This window comes from Chlorocebus sabaeus, chromosome X (genome assembly GCF_047675955.1).
Source record: "Chlorocebus sabaeus isolate Y175 chromosome X, mChlSab1.0.hap1, whole genome shotgun sequence".
NCBI lineage: Eukaryota > Metazoa > Chordata > Mammalia > Primates > Cercopithecidae > Chlorocebus > Chlorocebus sabaeus.
The window spans coordinates 4947137-4973088 of NC_132933.1; the positions used below are offsets into that span (position 1 = coordinate 4947137).

Sequence of the window (25952 nt, forward strand, 5' to 3'; positions counted from 1 at the left end):
GTCACACAGCCAGCAGGTTCACAGGTGAATTCCAATCCATGTTTTCTGATTCCAAATTTCATGTTCCTTCTATTCTGCCACAATGCCTGCCTACAATGAAACAAGCAAAAATCAGTCGGGGACAGAAAGCCAGACCAGTGGGGCAAGAAGAAAAGACGGTGAGTTCACAGCAGATAACTCAATGAGTATCTGTTAGCAGTGAAGGATTGGACATAAGAGAATTTCTGGGTCTTTTAGAAGAACAGGAGTAACATTTGCTGCAGTGTGGGTAGTTTCTGTGAAATAAGGCCCTGTGAAGAAAAATAAAGGAACTGAGATGATTTCGCCTACTCCAAAGGCCTCAGAGTAAATTAATGGTTCTTTTCCAGGATGTGGATGTTCTATTCAGAAGCTATTGTACACTTGCCCTGAGATGCAAACAAGAGCAAATGACATGGCCTTCCATCATGGTAGGAGAGATTTAAATTAGCCCCTAAGAAAAGTGGAATTGTTAATTAAGAATATTCTTTAGTGATGGCCTTGAAACAGTCCATCCACTGGGACCCTTTTAGACTGCCCTTCATCCTCTCCTGAGGCAGGGATCCAGTCAGCCTTGGGCCCATGGTTACCAAGCATGTTGGATGTGCAAAGCAGTGCCCTGGGACTGGAAGCGGTGGAGAGGCTACATCACACAGGAAAGCGGATTTTTCCTTGTGGTATCTCCAAATGGGAGGATCCTCTACAGAAGACGTAGAATAACTAGGTTGTGAAGTCTCTTCTTTCTTTTCTTTTTTTTACTTTTTTGAGAGAAGATTTCATTTCCATCGCCTAAGCTGGAGTACAGTGGCGCAATCATGGCTCACTGCAGTCTCAATCTCCCGGGTTCAAATGATCCTTCGACCTCAGCCTCCTGAGTAGTTAGGACTACAGGCGTGTGCCACCATGCCTGGTTAATTTTTGTATTTATTGTGGAGATGGGGTTTTGCCATGCTGCCCAGGCTGGTTTCAAACTCCTGGACTCAAGCCATCCTCCCACCTTGGCCTCCCAAAGTGCTGAGATTATAGGTGCCTGGACCTCTTCCTTCTCTTTTAATTCTCACTGGTAGTCTTCTGAGAGACTCTGTATTAAATATTCTCTCTAGAAAGGAACTGTGGCTGGGTGCGATGGCTCGTTCCTGTAATCCCAGCACTTTGGGAGGCCGAGGTGGGTGGATCACCTGACATCAGGAGTTCGAAACCATCCTGACCAACGTGGTAAAACCCCATCTCTACTAAAAATATAAAAAATTAGCTGGGCGTGGTGGCAGGTGCCTGTAAATCCCAGCTACTCAGGAGGCTGAGGCAGGAGAATTGCTTGAACCCGGGAGGTGGAGGTTGCAGTGAACTGAGATTGTATCATTGCACTCCAGCCTGGGCAACAAGAGCGAAACTTGGTCTCAAAAAAATAAAAATAAAATAAATAAAAAAGAACTGCACTGTGGTAGGCTGGATAACAGCCCCCCAAGATGGCCTTGTCCTTATCCCTGAAACCTGTGAATATGTGACCTTACATAGGGATAGATGTGATTAAGTTAATGATCTCGAGATGAGATTATTTTGGATTTTCCAGGTGGGCCCAATGTCATCACAAGGGTCCTTTGAAGAGGTGGGCAGGGGGTCAGAGTTGAAGATTTGAAAATGTTGTGCTGCTGGCTTTGAAGATGGAGGAAAGAGCCATGAGCCAAGGAATGCAGGTGGCCTCTGAAAGGTACAAAAAGGCAAGGAAATAGATTGTTCACTAGGCCTCCAGCAGGAATGCAGCCTTGTTGACACCCTCATTTTAAGATTTCTGCGCCAGGTGCGGTGGCACTTTGAGAGGCCGAGGCCGGTGGATCACAAGGTCAGGAGTTCAAGACCAGCCTGGCTGAGATGGTGAAACCCTGTCTCTACTAAAAATACAAAAATTAGCCAGGCATGGTGGTGGGCGCCTGTAACCTCAACTGCTCGGGAGGCTGAGGCAGGAGAATGGCGTGAACCCGGGAGGCAGAGGTTGCAGTGAGCTGAGATGGCACCACTGTACTCCAACCTGGGAGACAGAGTGAGACTCCGTCTAAAAAAAAAAAAAAGAAAAAGAAAAAGAAAAAGAAAAAAAATCTGATAGCCAGAACTGTAGGGTAATATGTTTGTATTGTTTAAAGTCACTAAATTTGTGGTAATTAGCTACAGCAACAATAGGAAACTGATACATCCATTAAGCTAAAGGCCAGTCTTAGCATTATAGAACAAAACAGACTATGGGTAAATACCAATTATCTTAAAGAACAAAGTACAGGTTATTTAGGAAACTCAGGTTTACTTGGAGACTTAGGTTTACTTGTTGTATATCAGTTGAATTCCAGTGATCATTCAAAACTATGGGTGGAACTAACCCAACATAAGTAAACAAAACAACCATGTAATAACAAGATAGCTGAGTGTGAGGCCCTCATATAAGTTTAGTAGAATAGGAACTATATATTATATGAGTATACATGTAAGAATAGCACGAATCCATGGCATATTTTTGGACACCTTTATTGAGATATAATTCACATTCTATACCATTCACCAATTCAAAGTAAGTAATTCAATGGTTTTGAGTATATTCAGAGTTGTGCAACCATTACCACAGACAATTTGATTTCATTTTATTATTATCTTTTATCTAAAGTTAGGATCTTGCTCTGTCACCCAGGCTGGAGTGTAGTGGCTCAGTCATAGGTCATGACAACCCCAAACTCTTGGGCTCCCACCTCAGCCTCCTAAGTAGCTGAGACTACAGGCACATGACGCCATGCCTGGCTAATTCTTAAAAATTTTTTGTAGACATAGGGTCTTACTACGTTGCCCAGGCTGGTCTTGAACTCCTGGGGCCAAGCCATCCTTCTGTCTCGGCCTCTCAAATTGCTGGGATTACAGGTGCAAGCCATTGCACCCAGCCCTGAAGATGTCTGCTTCTCATCCTGATGTCCTAGCTAAGAGAAGGAAAAGAAATACAATTGACGCTGGATGAGAGGGACTGTCAGCTTTGCTCCAAAGCTGCAAGATATTGCCAAGACTGGAAGGTGTTCTGGGTTGAATCACATTCCCTAAAAAGATATGGTAATGTCCTAACCCCTGGTGCCTGTCAATGTGCCCTTATTTGGAAATAGAGTCTTTGCAGATATAATCAAGTTAAGGTAAGGTCATACTGGAGTAGGGTAGGCCCTAAATCCAATGTCTGGTGTCCTTGTGAAAAAGCCATGTAGCCGAGTGGCTCATGCCTGTAATCCCAATGCTTTGGGAGGCCAAAGCAGGAGGATTGCTTGAGCCCAGGAATTCAAGATCAGCCTGGGTAACATAGCATGACTGTCTCTACCAAAAAAGAAAAATTTAAGGCCATGTAAAGACACAAGGACAGAGACACATAAGGAGAAGGCCATGTGAAGACAAAGACAGAGATTGAAGTGATGCATCTACAAGTTAAGGAATGCCAGGAATTGCCAGAAGCCACCAGAAGCTAGGAGAGAGGACTGGAACAGATCCTTCCCTAGAACCTTTAGAGGGAGCACGGCCCTTGGTGACTGTTTGGTAAACTAATAAGCAAATACAGTCAGCCCTTCATATCCTTGGATTCTGCATCTGTGGATTCAACCAACCTCAGTGTGAAAATACTTGGGGAGGCTGGGCGCGGTGGCTCACGCCTATAATCCCAGCACTTTGGGAGGCCAAGGCGGGTGGATCACCTGAGGTCAGGAGTTTGAGACCAGCCTGGCCAACCTGGTGAAACTCCGTCTCTACTAAAAATACAAAAAATTAGCCAGGTATGGTGGCAGACGTCTGTAATCCCAGCTCCTCAGGAGGCTGAGGCAGGAGAATCGCTTGAACCCGGGAGGCAGAGGTTGCAGTGAGCCAAGATCGAGCCATTGCACTCCAGCCTGGGCAACAAGAGCAAAACTCCACCTCAAAAAAAAAAAAAAAGAAAGAAAGAAAGAAAGAAAAGAAAAGAAAATATTTGGGGGAAAAACACAATGAAAAATAACAATACAATAGTAAAAATACTACAAATTTAAAAATCAATACAGTATGACAGCTTTTGCATAGCATTTATATTGCATTAGTTATTATATCTAGACATAAAGTATAAAGGAAGATGTTCATTGGCTACACACAAATATTACACTGGGCTGGGGATGGTGGCTCACACCTATAATTCCAACATTTAGGGAGGGTAGGGTGGGCAGGTTGTTTGAGCCCAGGAGTTTGAGACCAGCCTGGGCAATTCGGTGAAACCCCGTCTCTACCAAAATCAGCCAAGTGTAGTGGCATGCGCCTGAAGTCCCAGCTACTCAGGAGGCAGAGTTTGTAGTGAGCCGAGATCGCACCACGGCACTCCAGCCTGAACAACAGAGCAATACTTTGAAAAACAAAAAACAAAAAAACACCATTTTATATAAGGGAATTGAGTATCGTCGGATGCCGGCATCTGCAGGGGAGGTCCCAGAACCAATCCCCCGTGGATACAGAAGGATGACTGTATAGCTCAGACTTTAAGCCAAGCACAGTTGAGGGCACAGGGTAGAAACCCATAAAGGCCTGATGATTGCTGGGCAAGCCAAAAGCTACCTGGGAAAGAGCCAGCAAGGCCCCTGCCAAGGTGAGATCACAAAGCAGGGTGGGAAAATGTATGTCTTCCTGGCTACAAGGCAGAACGTCTAAGGCCCATAGGCCTTTGTTTCTTCCCTCCTCACTTTCTGATCCACTAATAACTCTCAGAGCCTGTAGATGGTCCAGACATGAAAGAGGTGAGAGCTAAGGGGTTCCCCTGGAATTCTTTTTATTTCATGTGATTCCACTTCCCTTGAGGTCTCACTTTAATTTTTCACCCAACACTCCGAGGTTCCTCTAAATTAGCAGGACTTGTTTGAAAATAACTGAAGAACAGATAAGTACTTGAACTAAATCACTAAATCAGGACATTTCAATCATTTCTTGGAGTAGACCCTGCAGAGTAGATTTGTTAAGACAATGAACATATACCCCTTTTAACCATGTTCTGCCCTTTCAGATGCCCAGGCAGAGTTGGGGAGGGCAAGCTCTGCCCACAACTCTAGGCTAAGGGAGCAGGATCCTCTATACTGGGCAAACTGATCTGCCAGGACTGAACAGTGTGGCCCTCTGCATGCCTTCTGTTATTCCATGGAACATTCCAGCAAGTTCCAGAGCAGGCAGAGCATTGCACATAACAGAGCTCAGTCAGACCAATGGACTGTCCTTAGCAAGGAGCAAATGGACATGAAATGCCCTGAGCGCATACCTGTGATTGCAGTGCCTTTTTGAAGCCGATCACATCAGGAATGTTTTATTTGTTCCCTACAGTTGCTATAACAAATTACTAACAACTTGGTGGCTTAAAAAAACACATATTTATTATCTTACATTTCTGGAAGTCAGAAGTCCAAAATCAGTTTCACTGGCTCCAAACCAAGGTGTATGCTCGGCTGCCCACCCTCAGGAGGCTCTAGAGGATAATCATTTTCCTGGTTTTTTTAGCATCTACAGCTGCATTCTTGGCATTCCTTGGCTCATGGGCCCTTCCTCCATCTTCAAAGCCAGCAGCAGCGCATCATGCTTCAGTGGTCACATGGCCCTTCTCCTCTGTGTGCAATGTCCCTCTGTCTCTCTCTCTCTCTTTTTTGGGGGGGTTGGGGGTGGAGGGACAGAGTCTCCCTCTGTTGCCCAGGCTGGAGTGCAGTGGCACGATCTCGGCTCACTGCAACCTCTGCCTCCCGAGTTCAAGCAACTCTCCTTCCTCAGCCTCCTGAGTAGCTGGGATTACAGGCGCGCACCACCATGCATGGTTAATTTTTGTATTTTTAGTAGAGATGGGGTTTCACCATGTTGGCCAAGCTGGTCTGGAACTCCTGACCTTGTGATCCACCCACCTCTGCCTCCCAAAGTCCTGGGATTACAGGCATGAGCCACCGAGCCTGACCCCCTCTGTCTCTCTCTTATGAGGACACTTGTGATTTTATTTAGGGCCCATCCAGATAATCCAAGATAATCTCCCCATGTAAAGATCCATAACTAAATCCCATCTGCAAAGTCTTTTTTGCCATATAAGATCGCATTCACAGGCTCTGAGAATCAGGATGTGGCCATCTTTGCAGACCATTATTCAACTTCCCACAGGAGTAGAGGTGAAACTCTCTGCCTGTGGGTTTGGAATCTACATTGAGCAACCCAAACCTTCTGCCCCAAATGGCAATGAAAGAGGCTTCAGGATCCCTCAAGAGACTCTTTTATTGCTGGTCTGAATTACAATGACACCAGTTCCCATTGTGCCCAGGTAAACAGGGAGCACCGCTCCTGAGATCAACAGCAGCCACCAACCACTGGTCTTGTGGACACCTAGACCTCAGGTCAGCAGCACATTCCCTGATTACTGCTTCTTGTTAATATGTCACCCGCTTTTGCTTGCTGATGTATCATGGCACTTTCCAGCCTTCATATGTATGGTAGAGCCCGTTTCAGACACAGCAGAGTGAACCACATCCACTACCCCAAGGAATGCCCTGTCTCAATGCCTACATTTCTTCCAAGGGCATAGTGGCATGCCAGCCTGCCAACTGGTCCTCCTGACAACCCTCCTGATCCCTCATTGCCCCAGAATGAACTTCCCAATGCCCATGTCTCCCTACATCACACCCTGATAAGCCCTTCAGTGGCTCCCCATGGTTGACAGCAGGATCAAGTTCTATGGTCCCCACTTGGTTTCAGGGCATTCCATGATCAGGCCCTGTAGATGGGTCAGCCCCATCTTCAACAATACCTCCTTTCTCTACCTACAGCTTTTACTCCCTCCTCGCTGGACTACTTTTGCCTCCTGAAACAAACCATGCGACTGCTACCTTGGTGCGCTTCTTTGTTTGTTTGTTCGTTTGTGTGTGTTTGTTTGTTTGTTTTAAATAGAGAATGGGCTCTTGCCATGTTGCCTAGGCTGGTCTTAAACTCCTGGGCTTAGGCGATCCTCCTGCCTTTGCCTCTCAAAGTGCTGGGATTACAAGCATGAGCCACTGTGCCCAGTCTTTTGTGCCTTTGCTGATGACAGTCTCTCAGCCTGGAATGCCTGCATTCTCTTCTGAAATCCTCCAAATGCACTCAGCTTTCAAGGCTTCACTTATTCAAGAGCAGTGAGGAGACAGTTTGTGCCTGCTGGGCATCAGGCTCGCTAAAGCACATACAGCATCTCCTTTAGTCATCACAACAGCCCTACAAAGTAGGAAAGGCTAGTCCTGTTTTCCTCCAGATATGAAAACTAAAGCACTGAGATGGAAGGAGATTTGTTCACAGTCACCTAGTGAATAAGTGATGAAGTCTGTGGTCAGCTCAATAATGATCCCCAAAGATGTCCAGGCCCTAAGCCCCAGAGCTTGTGAGTGTTACCTTATATGCCAAAAGTAACTGTCAGATGTGATTGAGTTAAGGGTCTTGAGATGGGGAGAGTATCTTGGATTATCCAGGTCGATTCTAAATGCAATCACATGTGTCCCTTATAGGTGTGGGGCATAGAGAGATTAGACACAAAAGAGAAGATGTGAGAATAGAAGCAAGAGCTTGGAGTGCTGCAAGGAAGGGGCCATGAGCCAAGGAATGCAGCCAGCCTCTAGAAGTTGGAAAAGGCACAGAAACTGATTCTCTCCTGGAGTCTCTAGGAGGCCTGCAGCCCTGCCCATGCATTGATTTTAGCCCAGTGAGACCAATTTTGGACTTCTGACTTTTAGAACTGGAAGAGAATAAAAATGCGTGTTATCTTAAGCCACTACATTTGTAGCAGTTTGTTACAATGGCCAAAGGAAACTAGTACCAAGAAAGAATGTGAGTTTAAATATCTCTGACACCAGAACTCATGTTCATTCTTCTCTCTGTGCAGCTTCCCAAGGGCCACTTCCTCTAGGACAATTTCTCTCACTACCCCCTCCAAAAGCAATTCTTTCCTTCTCTGTCCTTGCACTTCCATGTATCTGTTATTCGCTTTGAAGGCCTGCCTGACCCATGCCATTCCCTCAGGGTTGGGACTGGGTGGTGCATGCATCTATGACCCCAGCAATTGCACAGAGGTTTCAAATGCATGCATGAAGGAATTCATGTATGTATGGCTACATACAGCCCAAGGGGGTTGTGGGGGTTGTTTGGGCCCTATGCCCTGACACCAAGGTTATTTAAGAGGTATCCATTCCTAACACACAGGAAAACCTCTTATCCGGGTGCAATATATATATTTATTTTTGAGACAAGGTGTTGCTTTGTTGCCAAGGCTGGAGTGCAGTGGTGCCATCATTACTCACTGCAGCTTCTACCTCCCAGGCTTAAGCAATCCTCCACCTTCAGTCTCCTGAGTAGCTGGGACTACAGGTGTGTGCCATCATGCCCAGGTAATTTTTTGTAGAGGTAGGGTCTCGCTATGTTGCCCAGGCTAGTGTTGAACTCCCGAGCTCAAGTGATCCTCTTGCTTGGGCCTCTCAAAGTTCTGGGATTACAGGCATAAGCCCAGCCTGGATGCAATATATATATATATGTGTGTGTGTGTGTGTGTGTGTATATGTGTGTGTGTGTATGTGTATATATGAGAGTGTGTGTGTGTGTGTGTGTGTGTATATATATATATTTTTTTTTTTTTTTGAGACAGGTTCTCACTCTGTCACCCAGGCTGGAGTGCTGTGGCACCACCACACCTAGCTAATTTTTGTATTTTTTTTTTTGTTGTAGAGATGAGGTCTCACTATGTTGCCCAGGCTGGCCTTGAACTCCTGAGCTTAAGCAATCTGCCCACCTCAGCCTCTCAAAGTGCTGTGATTACAGGCGTGAGACATTGGGCCCAGTCAATCATTTTAAAATTGAGATAAAACTCATCTAATACAAAATTTAACATTTTAATCCATTCTACAACATGAATGAACTTTGTTTTTTGTTTTTGTTTTTATTTTATTTTGTTTTTAAGACAGGGTCTTGGGGTCAGCTGGGGTGGCTCACGCCTGTAATCCCGGCACTTTGAGAGGCCGAGGTGGGCAGATCACGAGGTCAAGAGATCAAGAGCATTCTGGCCAACACGGTGAAACCCTGTCTCTACTAAAAATATAAAAATTAGCTGGGCGTGGTGGTGTGCACATGTAGTCCCAGCTACTCGGGAGGCTGAGGCAGGAGAATCGCTTGAACCCAGGAAGTGGAGGTTGCAGTGAGCCGAGATCACGCCACTGCACTCCAGCCTGGTGACAGAGCGAGAGTCCCTCTCAAAAAAAAAAAAAAAAAAAAAAAAAAAAAAAGACAGGGTCTTGCTCTGTCACCCATGCTGGAGTGCAGTGGTGCCATCTCTGCTCACTGTAGCCTTGATGTCCCAGGTTCAAACAATCCTCCCATCTCAACCTCCCAAGTAGGTGGGACCATAGGTGCGTGCCATCATTCCCAGGTAATTTTTTGTCTATTTGTTTGTTTTTGTAGAGATGAGGTTTTGCCATATTGCCCAGTCTGGTATCAAACTCCTGAGCTCAAGCGATCCACTCCCCTCAACCTCCTAAAGTTCTGGGATTACAGGCGTGAGCCACCACACTTGGCCTACAAATGAACTTTGAAAACATTATGCTAAGTGAAATAAACCAGACACAAAAGGACAAATATTGTTTGATTCCACTTATATAAAGTACCTAGAATAGTCAAAATCATTCAGAGAGCAAATAGATTAGAAATCTCCAGTGGGGTCTGGGGGCAGTGATTCACGCCTGTAATCCCAGCACTTTGGGAGGCCAAGGCGGGCGGCTCGCCTGAGGTCAGGAGTTCGAGACCAACCTGACCAACATGGCAAAACCCCATCTCTACTAAAAATACAAAAATTAGCTGGGTGTGATGGCGCACACCCGTAATACCAGCTACTCAGGAGGCTGAGGCAGGAGAATCACTTGAACCCTGGAGGTAGAGGTTGCAGTGAGCTGAGATAGCACTGCTACACTCCAACCTGGGTGACAGAGTGAGATGCCATCTCAAAAAAAAAAAAAAAAATCTCCAGGGGCTGGGGGAAGGGAGTAATAGTGAGTATTTAATGGGTATGGAGTTGCAGTATAGGATGATGAAAAAATTCTAGAGATGGATGGTGGTGACGGTTGCACAATATTATTAATGTATTTAATGTCAATGAATAGTATATTAAAAATGGTCAAAATAACTTTTATGATATATATAGTGACAATAATATGTTTAAAAAAGACATTTACCACTTAACCATTTTAAAATGTACTACCCATGGTTTTTAGTACATTAACGGAGTTGGGCCATCACCATTATAAAATCAATTGTAGAATATTTTCTTCACCCTACAAGAAACCCTGCATCCATTAAGGAGTCATTCTTCATCCCTCTCCCCCAGCCCCAGCAACCATTCATCTGCTTTCTGTCTCTGTGGATTTGCCCATTCTGCACATTTCATATAAATAGAATCATACAACATGTGTCTGATTATGTGTCATACCTTCTGTGTCTGGCATTTTCAATTTAGCCTAATGTTTTCAAGGTTCATCCATGTTGTAGCATAGATCAGTATTTCATTTCTTTTAATGGCTGAATAATATTCCATTGTATGACTGGACCACATTTTGTTTATCCATCCATTGCTTGATGGACATTTGGATTGCTCCCACTTTGGCTATTATGAATGATGCTGCTATGATCATTTGTGTACAAGTATTCCCGTGAACATGAGTTTTTATTTCTCTTGGGTATATATCTAGAAATGGAATTTGCTGGCTCACATGGTAACTATGTTTATCAAGACACAACTTGCAGTAGAATCCAGCGCATCAACTCTGAGTCTCTGAGCTGTTGGAGGACATAGACAGCCTAGAAAACAGAAGGGCAAAGGCAATTGAAAGAATCTCCTTTTTAGTTCATACTTCCATTTTTCTCCCACCCGAAAGTGGGTCTGTTATTGAGTCACAAAATTGACAAGTGTGAGTTTGAGCACCCCTCCTGAGTTGTGAAATCACCCCAAGAGTAGGATTTCAGTTGGCAGATGGGTGGTTAACTGGTACATCTGGAGTTGACTTTGTCTATTATCTTTCTAATCATCCCTTTAGTCTAGAAAGCCTTTGCCTTTAGAACTGTTGGGCCAAAATCTAAAATCAGCTTGTGAAAGTGCTGTCTCTCAGCCTCCTGGTATGTGAGAATTTGTCCATACTTGATACACAAATAACTATTTTGCTATTGACTGTTCCTCAGCCTGATCTACTCAAGTGAATCTCTTTGAAGACATGCCACCTACAGATCACGGTATTTCAACAACATTTGAACTCTTTCCAAGTATAATCTGTAACAATTTCTTCATTTTCACAATATTTGCCCTTTGAAACAGGCCCCAAGCTTGTGCGTTTAAAGCGGGGAGTGGGATTTAGAGAATGTCAAGCAAGCGAAATGGTTTAGGTTGGTTCATTCTGTTCTGTGCCCATGAATAGCGGTTGATTCATGGACCACAAGTGGAATGTTGAACAGGATAGGCTCGTCATGGGGTACAGCAGAATTAGACTCAGCATACTCTCCAGACTTTCTCTCTCTGACCAGATGGGCAAGCCAAACCTCAAATAAGCACAAATCCTCTGATAACAGTTTATACTTCCAAACAGCCCACAGGAAATGGGACCCTTGATAAGAGAAGCAGCTTCACTTGTAAATTACAAGCATTCACTTACTAACATTTAAACTGACAATTATCACAGCTTCAAATGCTGGGCTCCATTGGAAAGCAAGTCAAGTTGTTCATCTGTTGGGTTGGTGGCTGATCCCTTCTGTGGTTTGCTTACAAGTGAAAACCCTGCTGCTTATTGGAACCCATTCTGCTTGATTTGGACTTGGCAGAAGTACCTGGTACAAAGGAAAAGACCTTTTAGCAGGGAGAACAGGGTGGCAGGTGTGGCCCCCAGGGGGCCACTGAAAAGCCACAGCAGAGTAAGCCACACTGCCTGCAACTCTGTGATGGCACCGAGTCCATGTGAAGGCAGGAGGCCTGGTTTATGTTGCCACTGCCTTCCTTTGTGACCTCGGACAAGTTGTTCCCCATTTCTGGGCCTCAGTCCCTTCCTCTGTAAACACGGGGGCTGAAGCAGATGACACTGAGGGAGGCTCCTGCTCTATTGTGCTGTGCTTAGAAAGCCTCTCGTGTAGCTCTCAATGCAGATCTGATGAAGAACCTGCAAGGACATGGATTACATTTCATTTTCTTTTTCTTTTTCTTTTTTCTTTTCTTTTCTTTTCTTTCTTTTTTTTTTTTTTTTTTTGAGACAGTGTCTTGCTCTGTTGCCCAAGCTTGAGTACAGTGGCACTATCTCGGCTCACTGCAACCTCCACCTCCTGGGTTCAAGTGATTCTCTTGCCTCAGTCTCGCGAGTAGCTGGGATTACAGGCGCCCGCCACCACGCCCGGCTAATTTTGTTTTGTATTTTTAGTAGGGACGGGGTTTGCCCATGTTGGTCAGGCTGGTCTCGAACTCCTGACCTTGTGATCCACCCACCTCAGCCTCCGCAAGTGCTGGGATTACAGGCGTGAGTCACCGCGGCCAACAGCATTTCATTTTCAAGAGATGAAGGGGTGTGTTGAGAAATGCACTTTAGAATTGTGTTGTCTGGAAAGGATAGGCTAGGCCCCAATTCAGTAGCTAGACCCTGGCCTTGATCTATATAGAATCTTAGAAATTGTTTCAGTATGTATGCTTTCCCCATTCATCCTGTTTCTAAAGACATGATGACTCCTTTTCTTGACAACTAAAGCTCCTGGCATAAGCTGTCTCAGTCTCACTCTCTGAGCTCTGGATCATAGGGTGAGTGTGGAAAGGTGGGCAGAAAAATCTATGTATGGTTCCGTTCAGCCATAGGTGGGACGTGGCAGACCCTCAAAGGTATGTCTCAAATTTGGGCTAAACAAAGGACCTGCCAAACCCTCTTTTTGCTATTCCCTAGCAGTTTTGGAACCCAGACTTTCCATATTATGTTGGCTCAAACCTCATATAGGAGGTGAGTCATGGGGCCTCTAGGTTGAAAAGGACCTCAAAGGGAGACTAGGCTGGATATCTTGAAGAATGGGAACTCCTTTCCTACAGAGGCAGCTCCTCCATCTTGAGGTTGTTCTGCCCCTTAGGAAGTTCCCGAATCCAGCCAGGAAGGCATGGTGGCTCATGCCTGTAATCCCAGCACTTTGGAAGGCCAAGGCGGGGAGGATCACTTGAGGCCAGCAGTTAGAGACCAGCCTGGGCAACATAGTAAGACTCATCTCTACAAAAATAAAAATTAAAAAAATTAGCTGGGTGGGGTGGCATGTATCTATCATTCTAGTTACTTGGGGGGCTAAGGCAGGAGGATTGCTTGAATCCAAAAGTTTGTGTCTACAGTGAGCTATGATCATACCACTACACTCCAGCCTGGGTGACAGGGTGAGACTCTGTCTCTCTTAAAACAAGAAAGTTCCAGAGTCCATCACCCCATAGCTTTCCCCCTTTATCCTTATTTTCATAAGTTGAGGCCACAAAATACAGATCAAATACCCCAGGAGCTCCCTCCAGGAGTCTCCCTCATCACTCCTTTCCTTTTTACCCCTTAAAGTCATCTTTTTCTCCAGTCCAAACACTCACCAAGATTATTCATTGTATGAAGATTCCAACTTCCATAGGTCAGGTGCAGTGGCTCACACCTGTAATCCTAGCACTTTGGGAGGCGGAGGCAGGCAGATCACTAGAGGTCAGGAGTTCAAGACCAGCCTGGCCAACATGGTGAAACCACATCTCTACTAAAAACACAAAAATTAACTGAGCGTGGTGGTGCATGCCTGTAGTCCCAGCTATTCGGGAGGCTGAGGCAGTAGAATCACTTGAACCTGGGAGGCGGAGGTTGCAGTGAGCCGAGATCACACCACTGCACTCCAGCCTGGGTGACAGAGTGAGACTCTATCTCAAAAAAAAAAAAAAAAAAAAAAAAAAGAAAGAAAAGAAAATAACATTCTAACTTCCCTTTAACATCTTGATCACTGGTTCCTGAAGCAAATCCAGCCTGTCAATGTCTCTCAGAGAGGCTACTGGTACCCAGAACAGGACATGCATCCAGACACTGTGAGCTGACCAGGAAATAGTAGGATTATCACCTCTGTCTGTCAAGAACAGAATAAGCTCCTCAGAGGGTATAGGGATAAAAGATGTCCAGAACTTTCTGTTGTGATCAGGAAGCATCTCTTACTATCTTAGCCTGTTTTCTGTTGTTTATAACAGAATACCCCAAACTGGGTAATTTATAAGGAAAAGGAATTTATTTCTTACAGTTGTGGAGGCTGAAATGTCCAAGGTTGAGGGGCTGCATCTGGTGAGGGCATTCTTGCTGGTAGGAATTCTGCAGAGTACTGAGGTAACAAAGGACATCACATGTCAAGGGGGCTGAGCACTCTTACTCAGGTCTCTCTTCCTTTTCTTATAAAGCCACCAGTTCCACTCCTGTGATAACCCATTAATCCATTAAACCATGAATGGATTAGTCCATCATGAGGGCAGAACCTTCATGACACAATCATCTCTTAAAGGCCACACTTCACAATACTGCCACACTGGGGATTGTATTTCAACATGAGTTTTGGAGAGCAAAAGTCCTGAAACCATAGTAATAAACCAGATGTCTCTTATTGTATCTCCTTCTCTTCCTACCTACTTAGCCAACATAATAACAGCTAAAACAAAACAATACGAAAGGCTACCACTTGTTGAGAGCTTACTATGTGCCAGGCACGTTCTGTGCACTTTCCGTGTGTATCAATGTGTTTCCTTTACACAAAAACCTTAAGATGTAAGTGCTATTATTTTGCCCATTTTGTAGATCAGGACACCGAGGACCAGAGAGGCGAGGTGACTTGCCCAAGTTTAAACAACCTGGCTGGCTCCAGAGTCCATGCTCTCTACATCTATGACTGGATGACACCTTCTATACACTGAATGAATGACTGTGTGCCTGTAGTCTCTCATTAGCAATAAGCAATACCAGGTCCCAATATTGCCTTCAGGAACCCCCTTCCCTATGCCTTGGGTCCATTAATGCAAGGACCCGTAATACATAGAGGCAGAGGTCCTGCCCTGGCATCAGGAATGCTAAAGGTCAGGGATTCTCATCCTGGCCCTCTACTGGTCCTCTTGAATGGAGCCCAGAACAATAAGCAGCCCTGTTGGGTTGGCTTGGTCTACCAGCCTTGATTTCAAGGCTAAGGCAGGGTGGAGGATGCAAAAACCCACCCTGTAAAGATCCTCTGGACGAAGGCAGAAGACCCGCTTCCCACTGACCTGGCCATTGTAAAAAGGATCTGGGGAGCTTTGCCTATTTATAGATATGGTAGAGACCTGGCGAATAGCTCCTTAGACACATTCTGCCAGGACTCACCAGGACAACACAGCTGTTGGGAGTTGGGGACTGCTTGAACCCTTTTTCTGAAGCAGAGTGAATGAGGAACCCATTCTCCCTTTTCTAACTGTAAGCCCTGGAGCACACATCTGTCTACCTGAGAGGCAGTTAAGAACAGGGGTATGGAAGCCAGGCTTCGTGGGTTCACATCCTGGTGCTGGCACTCACTGGCTGAGTGACCTTGAGCAAGCTACTTAACTATGCCTCAGTTTCCCCAGCTGTAAAATAGATATTAAAGTAGCACCTATCTTAGTCAGCTGAGGCTGCTATAATAAGGTATCATAGATTGGGTTGCTTAAACAACAGCAATTTTACACAGTTCTGCAGGCTGGGAAGTCCAAGATCAGGTTGCTGGCAGATTCAGTTTCTGGTGAGAGGTCTCTTTCTGGCTTGCAGACGGCCACCTTCTTGCTGTATCCTCAGATATCAGCAAGAGAGAGAGAACGCTAGCGTTTTTTATCCTTATAAGGGCACCAGTCCCATCATGGGAGCCCCGCCTTCATGAACTAATTACCTCTCAGAGGCCCCACCTCCTAATACCATCACATTGAGGGTTAGGGTTTTTTTGTTTTTGTTTTTTGCTTTTTTTGTTTTTGAGATGGAGTCTCACTCTGTCACCCAGGCTGGAGTGCAGTGGTGCAATCTTGGCTCACTGCAACCTCTGCCTCCCGAGTTCAAGCGATTCCCCTGTCTCAGCCTCCTGAGTAGCTGGGATTACAGGCACGTGCCACCACATCTGGCTAATTTTTGTATTTTTAGTAGAGAGGGGGTTTCACCATGTTGGTCAGACTGGTCTCAAACTCCTGACCTTGTGCCCCGCCCACCTCGGCCTCCCAAAGTGCTGGGATTATAGGCACGAGCTACCACACCTGGTGGGGGTTAGGGTTTCAACATAGGAATTTGGTGGGGAGACACAAACATTCAGTCCATAACACTATCTTATAGAGTTTTATGAGAATTGAGGAGTTAATGCCTGTAAAATACTTGCTCAGTGTCTGGTACTGAGCTTTATTGAGATACAATTCACATATCATTTAATTCACACACACACACACACACACATATATATATATATATATATATTTTTTTTTTTTTTTTTTTGAGACAAGATATCACTCTGTTGCCCAGGGTGCACTGCAGTAGTGCAATCATGGCTCACTGCAGCCTCAAACTCCTGGGCTCAAGCAATCCTCCCACCTCAGTTTCCTGAGTAGCTGGGACTATACGTATGAGCCACTATGCCCGGCAAACTTTTTAATTGATTTTTTGTGCAGATGGGAGTCTCACTATGTTGCCCAGGTTGGTCTTGAACTCCTTAGGCTCAAGAAGTTCTCCTGCCTTGGCCTCCCAAAGTGCTGGGATTATAGGCATGTACCACCACAGCCAGCCATTCACTCCTTTAAAATATACAATTCAGTGGTTTTTATATATTTACAAGGTTGTACAACCATCACTATCTAATTCAAAAACATTTTCTTCACTCACAAAAGAAATCCTGCTCCTCTTTGCCATCACCTACCAACCCTCCTCCCGCTAGCCCTAAGCAACCACTTATCTACTTTCTGTCTCTATGGATTTGTCTATTCCGAACATTTTGTGTAAACAGAATCATATAATATGTGGTCTTTTCTGTCTGGCTTCTTTCACTTAGCATCATGTTTTCCATGTTAATTGATTTTATAGCATGTATCCATACTTTAATTTTTTATGATTGAATAATATCGCATTTTATGAGTAGACCACATTTTGATTATTCATCCATTGATGGACATTTGTGTTATTTCCACTTTGGCTATTAGGAATAAAGTTGCTGTGAACATTCATGTACAAGTCATTGTGTGGATATGTGCTTGCTTTTTTCTTTCTTTCTTTCTTTTTCTTTCTTTCCTTTTTTTTTTTTTATACACAGGGTTTTACTTTGTCACCCCTCACTGTGGCCTCAACCTCCCAGGTTCAGGTGATCCTCCCACCTCAGCCTCCCAAGTAGCTAGGACCACAGGTGTGCACTACCACACTCAGCTAATTTTTCATATTTTTTGTAGAGACAGGATGTTGCCATGTTACCCAGGCTGGTCTTGAACCTGGCTGCTAGGCCAAGGCAGGTGGATTGCTCCTAGGCTCAAGCAATCCACCTGCCTTGGCCCCTCAAAGTGCTAGGATTAGGCCGGGTATGGTGACCCACACCTGTAATCCCAGCAGTTTGGGAGGCCAAGGTGGGCAGACCACTTGAGGTCAGAAGTTCAAGACCAGCCCGGCCAACATGGCAAAAATCCCTCTCTACTAAAAATACAAAAAATTAGCCAGGCATGGTGGTGCACGCCTGTAATCCCAGCTACTCAGGAGGTTGAGCCTGGAGAATCACTTGAACCCGGAAGGCGGAGGTTGCAGTGAGCCGAGATCATGCCACTGCACTCCAGCCTGAGCAACAGAGCACGACTCTGTCTCAAAAAAAAAAAAAAAAAAAAAAAAAAAAGCTAGGATTACAGGCATGAGCCACTGCACCCGGCCTGAACATGTGCTTTCAATTCTGCTGGGTATATACTTAGGTGTGGAATTGCTGAGTCATATGGTAACTCTATAGTTAACTTGTTGAACAACCCCCAAATTGTTTTCCATGGTAGCTGCACCATTTTTTACTCCTATCAGCACTGTATGATTTTCCACATCCCCACCAATGCTTATTAGTATCTGCCTTTTTGATTACCACCTCCCTGGTGGCTGTGAAGTGGGATCTCATTGTGAACTAATTGCTTCACTTTAGAGAGTATTTATTGGTTTCATACTGGGTCTAGGTCCAAAAGTGAGAGAGACCTGGGGAGACAAGGCTTTGGAGAGGAGATAAGTCTTTCAGGATTTGTTGTGAGTGGTCAGAGATAGAGGGAGGGGAGGTGTCCAGGAGGGGAGAATTGCCCAGACTGAGTGTTAGAGGCATCGATGCACCCACTGCATTTTGGAAATGAACAAGTTTGTACCATATATACAGTATCAGAGGTGTAGGAGGCATGCCAAAGGCTGAGACTTGGGGTGCCTGGATACCAACACTCAGTAGCTTGGTTTTGTTTTGAAGATGAGTTGCCATTTATGAGCTGAGGCGTGAAAAGAAGAAATCTATTTTAGGATGACCACTCTGATTGCTATGTGGAGCCTGGGTTGGTGGGTGCAGCAATGAAGACAGTGGGACCAGAGAGCAGCTGGACAAGGGTCCAGTAATTCCCATTCGAGATGGAGACAGCAGGAGCCAGGTGGAGGTGGTGGTGGCAATGAAGGGGGGTGCTCCAAAAAGACACAGTAAGCAGACTGAGCAGATCCTCAAGTGGAATACTTTCACTGACTTCTCTCCCAATCTTTCACTGCAGAAAGATAGTCTTGGAAAAATTGAAAAGTCAGAGTTTCTAAAGGAAAATTCCCACAGGTGATGAGGACAGGGGGTGGGGGACAGGGCACTGCTCATTCCCCCTTACTCTGGGCCCAGGGCCACCCAGCATGCTGGACTCTGGTGGAAAGAGTGGAGGTGACAGAGGAAAGAGAGATTCCTGTGCCAGGGGCACCAAATATTCTCCTCTCCACGAAGCCAACTTCGGCAATGTTCGTTTTCCACCAGTCATATGCATGGCTCCCAGAGAGAAATGCAAGGTACGATGTGTCCCTGACTTCCAGAATCTTCCTCTTGAGAGAAAATCAACATCAAGGTATATTTGAAAAATAATAGAAAATAGAAATGCTCACACAAGGGGATCACAGATGATTCCTTGCTACATTTGTCCTCCAAAGGTTTCAAGAAAGAGGTACATCTTGATTCAGGGCTCAGGGGACATTCGCATTTGGGTGTCAGGATGGAAAGGCCTAAGAGATAGTACAACAGGCAATGGAAGTCACATAGCAAAGGCAAGAAGGCAGAAAGGCATGAAGCCCACTCAGAAAACAGTGAGGTCACCTATTAGGCCACATGTACTGAGGTAGGAAGAGCTCGGCATTGAATGCCAGGCCAAGGCATGTGGCCTGATCCTGTAGGCAATGGGGAGATAGGGGATATTATGTCAAAAAAGGAAATGATCAAGGTAATGGACACTCCAAAGGGCGAGGCGAGGTACCACTCAGCCAGCAGGGGAAATCAGTCTGCCTTCTGATGACAGACAGGCAAGTGAGCAATACTGGGGCTCTAACAGAGACCAGCCACAGAGTGCATGAAGGTACAAGATGGCAAATGTCACCCTCAAGGCCTTGTTATATCTGGATGGGGGCCAAAAAGAAGTGTCAGGAAGTGGAGACCTGAGATCAGAAATGGTCTGGATATAGAGGACGATAGAGCTAGAAGAGCCAGGCGTGGTGGCGCACGCCTTAGTCCCAGCTACTCAGGAGGCTTAGACATGAGGATAGCTTGAGCCTAGGAGTTTGAGGCTGCAGTGAGCTATGATCATGCCACTGCACTCCAGCCTGGGTGAGAGAGCAAGACCCTGTCTCTAAAAATAAAAAATAATAATAATAATAAATAGGCTGGACACGGTAGCTTATGCCTGTAATCCCAGCAACTGGGGATGGAGAGGCAGGAGGTTCACTTGAGCCCAATAGTTTGAGACCAGCCTGAGCAACATAGCTGGGCCTGGTGGCGCGTGCCTGTAGTCCCAGCTACCCTGGAGGCTGACATAGGAAAATCAGTTGAGCCCAGGAGGTCAATGCTGCAGTGAGCCATGACCACACCACTGCACTCCAGCCTCGACCACAGTAAGATCCTGTCTCAATAAATGAGTAAATGAATGAGTGAATGAATGAGAAGAAATAAACGGAGATGGACAAGTATGCAGGAATCTCTTTCTCTTTAGGACTCTGCCAATGCATAAAAAAAAAGCTTGAAAGCCAGATTCAAGGGAGACTGTGAAGAGAGGTTTCAGGGAGCCTGTCACCAGTAAGGCTGGCCCCCAAAGTCCTTCCAGTGCATTCCAGAGGCATTCACCAGAGGGAAGGTGAGGCACAAGAGATGTGCTATGGACCAAGCAAGTGGTGAAAACTAAGAGTCTACCTGGCTGCCCTGAATCTGGAGAAGGCAGTCTTCCATTTTCTTTCTAAAATGCTTTCCTTAGGAGGTAACGTCTTTTAAGTTTTTTTGATTGTGGTAAAATATACATAGCATAATATTTATCATTTTAATCATCCATAAGTATACAGTTCAGTGGCATTAATTAAATCCTCAATGTTGTATACTCATAACCACAATCTTTATCCAAATCTTTACCCTAACCTTATACTCATTAAATAATAATAACTCATCCCCAACCTTTATTATCACCCCCAATCTTATTCTCATTAAATAATAAGTGTTTCCCCCTTCCTCCCATCTCACAGTAACCTTTATTCTACTTTCTGTCTCTAAGAATTTGCCTGTTCTGAGTATCTCGTATAAGTGGAATCATAAAATACTTGTCCTTAAGTGTCTGGCTTATTTCACTAAGCATGTTTTCAGGGTTCATTTATGTTGTAGCATATATCAAAATTTCTTTCCTTTTCATTGCTGAATAATATTTCATTGTGTGTATATACCACTTTTTGTTTATCCATTCACCTGTCAATGGACACTGGAGTTGCTTCCACGTTTTGGCTATTGTAAATAATGCTGCTATGAACACGCCCTGCTTTCAATTATTTTGGATATATACACAGAAGAGGCATTGCTAGTAATTGTTTAATTCTTTGATAAACCACCATATTGTTTTCCATAGCAACTGTACCACTTTACATTCCCGCCAGAAATGCATGAGGGTTCAAACTCCTCCACATTCTTGCCAACACTTGTTATTTTCCATTTCTTTTAAAATTATAGCCCTCCCAAGGCTGGGCAGGGTGGCTCATGCCTGTAATCTCAGCACTTTGGAAGACCGAGAGGGTGTGGATCACCTGACGTCAGGAGTTCAAGACCAGCCTGACCAACACGGTGAAACCCCATTTCTACTTAAAAAAAAAAAAAAAATAGCTGGGCGTGGTGGCGGGCTCCTATAATCCCAGATACTCGGAGGCTGAGGCAGGAGAATCTCTTGAACCTGGGAGGCAGACGTTGCAGTGAGCCAACATCATGGCACTGCACTCCAGCCTGGGTGAGAACAGCAAGACTCTGTCTCAAAATAATAATAATTTTAAAAAAATCATAGCCTTCCCAGTAGGGGTGAAGTAGTATCTGATCGTGGTTTTGATTTGCACTTCCCTCATGATTAGTTACATTGACCATCATGTGCTTGTTGGCCATTTATGTCTTCTTGGGAGAAATGTCTATTCAAGTCCTTTGTCCCTTTTTAAATTATTTTGTGGAGACAGGGTCTCGCTATGTTGCCCAGGCTGGTCTTGAACTCCTGGCCTCAAGTAGTCCTCCCACCTTGGCCTCCCAAAGTGCTGAGATTACAGGCGTGAGCCACTGTGCCCAACCTGTCCATTTTTTAATTGGAATTTTTCGTTGTTGAGTTATAGAAGTTCTTCATATTAATCCCTCATAAAATACATGATTTGCAAATATTTTCTCCCATTTTGTAGCTTGTTGCCTTTTCACTCTGTTGATAACATCCTTGATAGCACCCTCTTAAGTTAAATTAAATTAAATTTTTATTTTTTAGAGATAAAAAATGAAAACAGTGTCTCGCAGCTGGGTGCGGTGGCTCACGCCTGTAATCCCAGCAGTTTGGGAGGCCGAAGCAGGTGGATCACCTGAGGTTGGGAGTTCAAGACCAGCCTGACCAACATGGAGAAACCCCGTCTCTACTAAAAATACAAAAAGTAGCCGGGGTGGTGGCACATGCCTGTAATCCCAGCTACTCGGGAGGCTGAGGCAGGAGAATCACTTGAACCCGGGAGGCGGAGGTTGTGGTGAGCCAAGATAGCGCCATTGTACTCCAACCTGGGCAACAAGAACGAAACTCCGTCTTTAAAAAAAAAAAAAAAAAAAAAAGCAGGGTCTCGTTCTGTTGCCCAGGCTGAATTGCAGAGGTGCAATCATGGCTCACTACAGCCTTGAACTCCTGGGCTCAGGCCATCCTCCCATCTCAGCCTCCTGAGTAGCTAGGAGATATGGTTTGGATGTTTGTTCCTTCCAAATCTCATGTTGAAATGTGATGCCCAATGTTGAAGGTGGGTCCCGGTGGGAGGTGATTTGATCATGGGGACAGATCCTCATAGATGACTTAGCACCATCCCCTTGGTGATAAGCGAGTTCTTGCTCAGTTCACACAAAATCTGGTTGTTTAAAAGTCTGGTACCTCCCCCTCACCTCCTTCTCACCCTGTGATATGCCTGCTCCTGCTTTGCCTTATGCCGTGACTGTAAGCTTCCTGAGGCCCTCAGAAGAAGCCAAGCAGATATTGGTGCCATGCTTATACAACCTGCAGAGCCATGAACCAATTAAAGTTCTTGTCTTTATAAATTACCCCTCCTCAGGTATTCCTTTATAGTAATACAAGAACAGCATAATACACTGAGACTACAGGTGTGCACTGCAACACTCAACTAATTTTTAAAATTATTTTTAGGGATGGGGTCTCACTATGTTGTCCAGGCTCATCTTGAACTTCTGACCTCAAGCAATCCTCCTGCCTCAGCCTCTTAAGTAGCTGGGATTATAGGCACAAGCCACCACACTTAACAATAGTATCTTTGATGTACAAAAATTTTCAATTTTGATGAAATCCAATTTATCTATTTTTTTTCCTTTTCTTGCTTGTACTTTTTTGGTGTCATATCCATAAGCTTGTTGTTAAATCCAATGTCATAAAGATTTTCCTCAATATTTGATTCTAAGAGTTTTATGGTTTTAGCTCTTAAGTTCAGGTCTTTGATCTATTTCAAATTCCATTTTGTACGCAGTGTAAGATAAGGTTCATGTGGGGTTTTTTTTACATCCTCTTTTTGTTTCTGTCTTATGAGAAGTAAGGGGTTGAAATGATCCAGTACTAGGCATTGGTTCCAAAGTCACTAAAGAACTAGTTAAGGGGGCACTGGTCTCATGGCATGAGAGTGGGCCTCAGCTTTTTCATCTGTAGACTGGGAATAGTACTGCCCTCTGGAGTGGGTTGAATAATGTCCCCTAAAATTCATGTCCATCAGGAACCTCAGAATGTGACCTTATTAGGAGATAGGATCTTTGCTGATGTACTTAAAAATGTTGAAATGAGATCATACTTGATTTAGCATGGTCCTGGTGACTTTATAAGAAGGCCAAGTGAAGACAGAGGCAGAGATTGGAGTGATGCAGCAACAAGGGTACACATGCCAAGGATTGCCTGACAGCAGAAACTGGAGGAGGCAAGAAAGGATTCTACCCTAGAGGAAGCATGGTCCTGGTGGCAAAACTGTGAGAGAATAAATTTCTGTTGTTTTAAGCCTCCACATTTGTGGTAATTTGTTGCAGCAACCATAGGAAACTAATATACCCCCTCATGGAGTATTGAAATTATTACCATTATTATTTTTGAAACAGAGTCTCATCCGTTGCCCAGGCTGGAGTGCAATGGTGCGATCTCGGCTCACTGCAACCTCTGCCTACCAGGTTCAAGCGATTCTCCTGCCTCAGCCTCCCAAGTAATTGGGATTCCAGGCGCCCACCACCACGCCTGGCTAATTTTTGTATCTTTAGTAGAGACAGGGTTTCACCATGTTGGTCAGGCTGGTCTCGAACTCCTGACCTCAGATGATCCACCCACCTCGGCTTCCCAAAGTACTGGGATTACAGGTGTGAGCCACTGCACCGAGCCACTGCACCTGGCCGAAGTATTGAAATTATTAAGTATGAGATTTGTCAAGTGTTTATCACAGTGTTGGGCACATTGCCCAGGGCTTCTCAGGTCTCACTCGCAGCTGCCTACATCCATGACACAAAGCGGACCCAGCCATCACGTGCCAGTGTGCCCTCCCCAGTCCCACAAGTTCTCTGAGGTCTTGTTGGCTTAAACAGGTGCCTGGCACATCTGTCTCTCTACTAGAGAGAGTGGGGTTGACTGGACGTGAGTTTGAGCCTGGGGTTGGCCGCTGACTTGCCAGGTGACCTGGCTAAAGTCAGTTTCCTTCTCTGAATATTACTGCATCTGTAAGATTGTAGTAATGATAGAAATGGTGCCATCCTCCATGGGTTGCCAGGGGGATTTGACAAGGTAATGCAGATGACAGTGCTTGATACTGTGATCATCAGAGAGCTTGGAACCTTAGAGATAGTCTTATCCAACCAACTCAGTTTGCAGAATTAAAAAAAACAAGGCCCATAGAAGAAGAGTGACTTGCCCACAGCCACGAAGTGATCTACTAATACCTCCCCTGCCCCACTGACATCCAAATGAGGGAGGGAAAGTGCCTCAACTGCTGAACACTGGAACCCACAGATCCACCCCCAGTAGTACTTCCCCAAGCTCCAGAGAGGCAGCCCTAGAAGAGAGTGGGTTTCCAGCAGTCAAATTGAAGAAAGTATTTCAGGCAGTAGAGAGTGATCAACCATACCCACTGTTGCTGAAAGATCTAATAACAAGAGGACTGAGAGTGGACAAAGGTAGGGGCCAGCAAACTTTTTCTGTAAAGGACTAGATAGTGAATATTCAGCTTTGAGGGCCATACAGTCTGTTGCCTCTCTTCGACTCTGACCTGGTAGCACACAAGCAGTTATAGACAGTATGTAAATGAGTGGGTGTGGCTATGTGCCAATAACACTCTTATGGAAACTGAAACCTTTTTTGTTTTGTTTTGTTTTGTTTTTTTGATAAGGGTCTCACTCTGCTGTCCAGCCTGGAGTGTAGCGGTGTGATCACAGCTCACTGCAGTCTTGACCTCCGGGGCTCAAGTCATTCTCCTGCCTCAGCCTCCCAAGTAGCTGGGACTACAGGTGCATGCCACCATGCCTGGCTAACTTTTTATTTTTTGTAGAGATGAGATCTTGCTATGTTGCCTAGGCTGGTGTGGAATTCCTGTGCTCAAGTGATCCTCCCACCTTGGCCTCTCAACTTAAATACTAAAAAATGTCACATCATTTTCATGTGTCACAAAATATTCTTTGTTTTTCTTTTTCTCAACCATTCTTTGTTTAGGGGTCACATGAAAACAGGCAGTGGACGGGACTTGGCCCACTGGCCTTAGTTTGCCCAACCATGGTCTCAGCTTTTAGATGGATAGAAATGCCTTATCCTATCCCAGGCCAAGTACATTGAAAACTTGGAGAGTAGGGCCCTGGCAAACATAGTTTTCAAAGCTTCCCTGATACCCAGCAATTCATGTGTATACCCAAGAGAAATGAAAACACATGTCCAACAATAAGCTTGTATGTACATCCATGTTCATAGCAGCATTATTCACAATAGCCCCAAACTGGAAACAACCCAAATGTCTATCTACTGATGAATGGATAAACAAAATGTGGTATTATTATACAATTGAATAGTATTCAGCCATAAAAGACGTGAAATTCTGATTCATGGTAGAACATGAACGAGCCTCAAAAACATTACGCTCAGCGAAAGAAGCTAGACACAAAAGGCCACATAGTATATGGTTCCATTT

The 25952-nt window shown here is 44.9% G+C and overlaps 1 long non-coding RNA gene across 1 annotated transcript; it reads right to left on the reverse strand.

The window, feature by feature from the left end:
* Positions 1-10710: 10710 nt before the first annotated feature.
* Positions 10711-14399, reverse strand: LOC140710722 (uncharacterized). The gene is made up of 3 exons (XR_012091827.1): positions 14318-14399; positions 11713-11880; positions 10711-10863 (listed from the first exon to the last, which is right to left on the reverse strand). It is a non-coding gene; the product is annotated as an uncharacterized lncRNA (long non-coding RNA).
* Positions 14400-25952: the final 11553 nt, after the last annotated feature.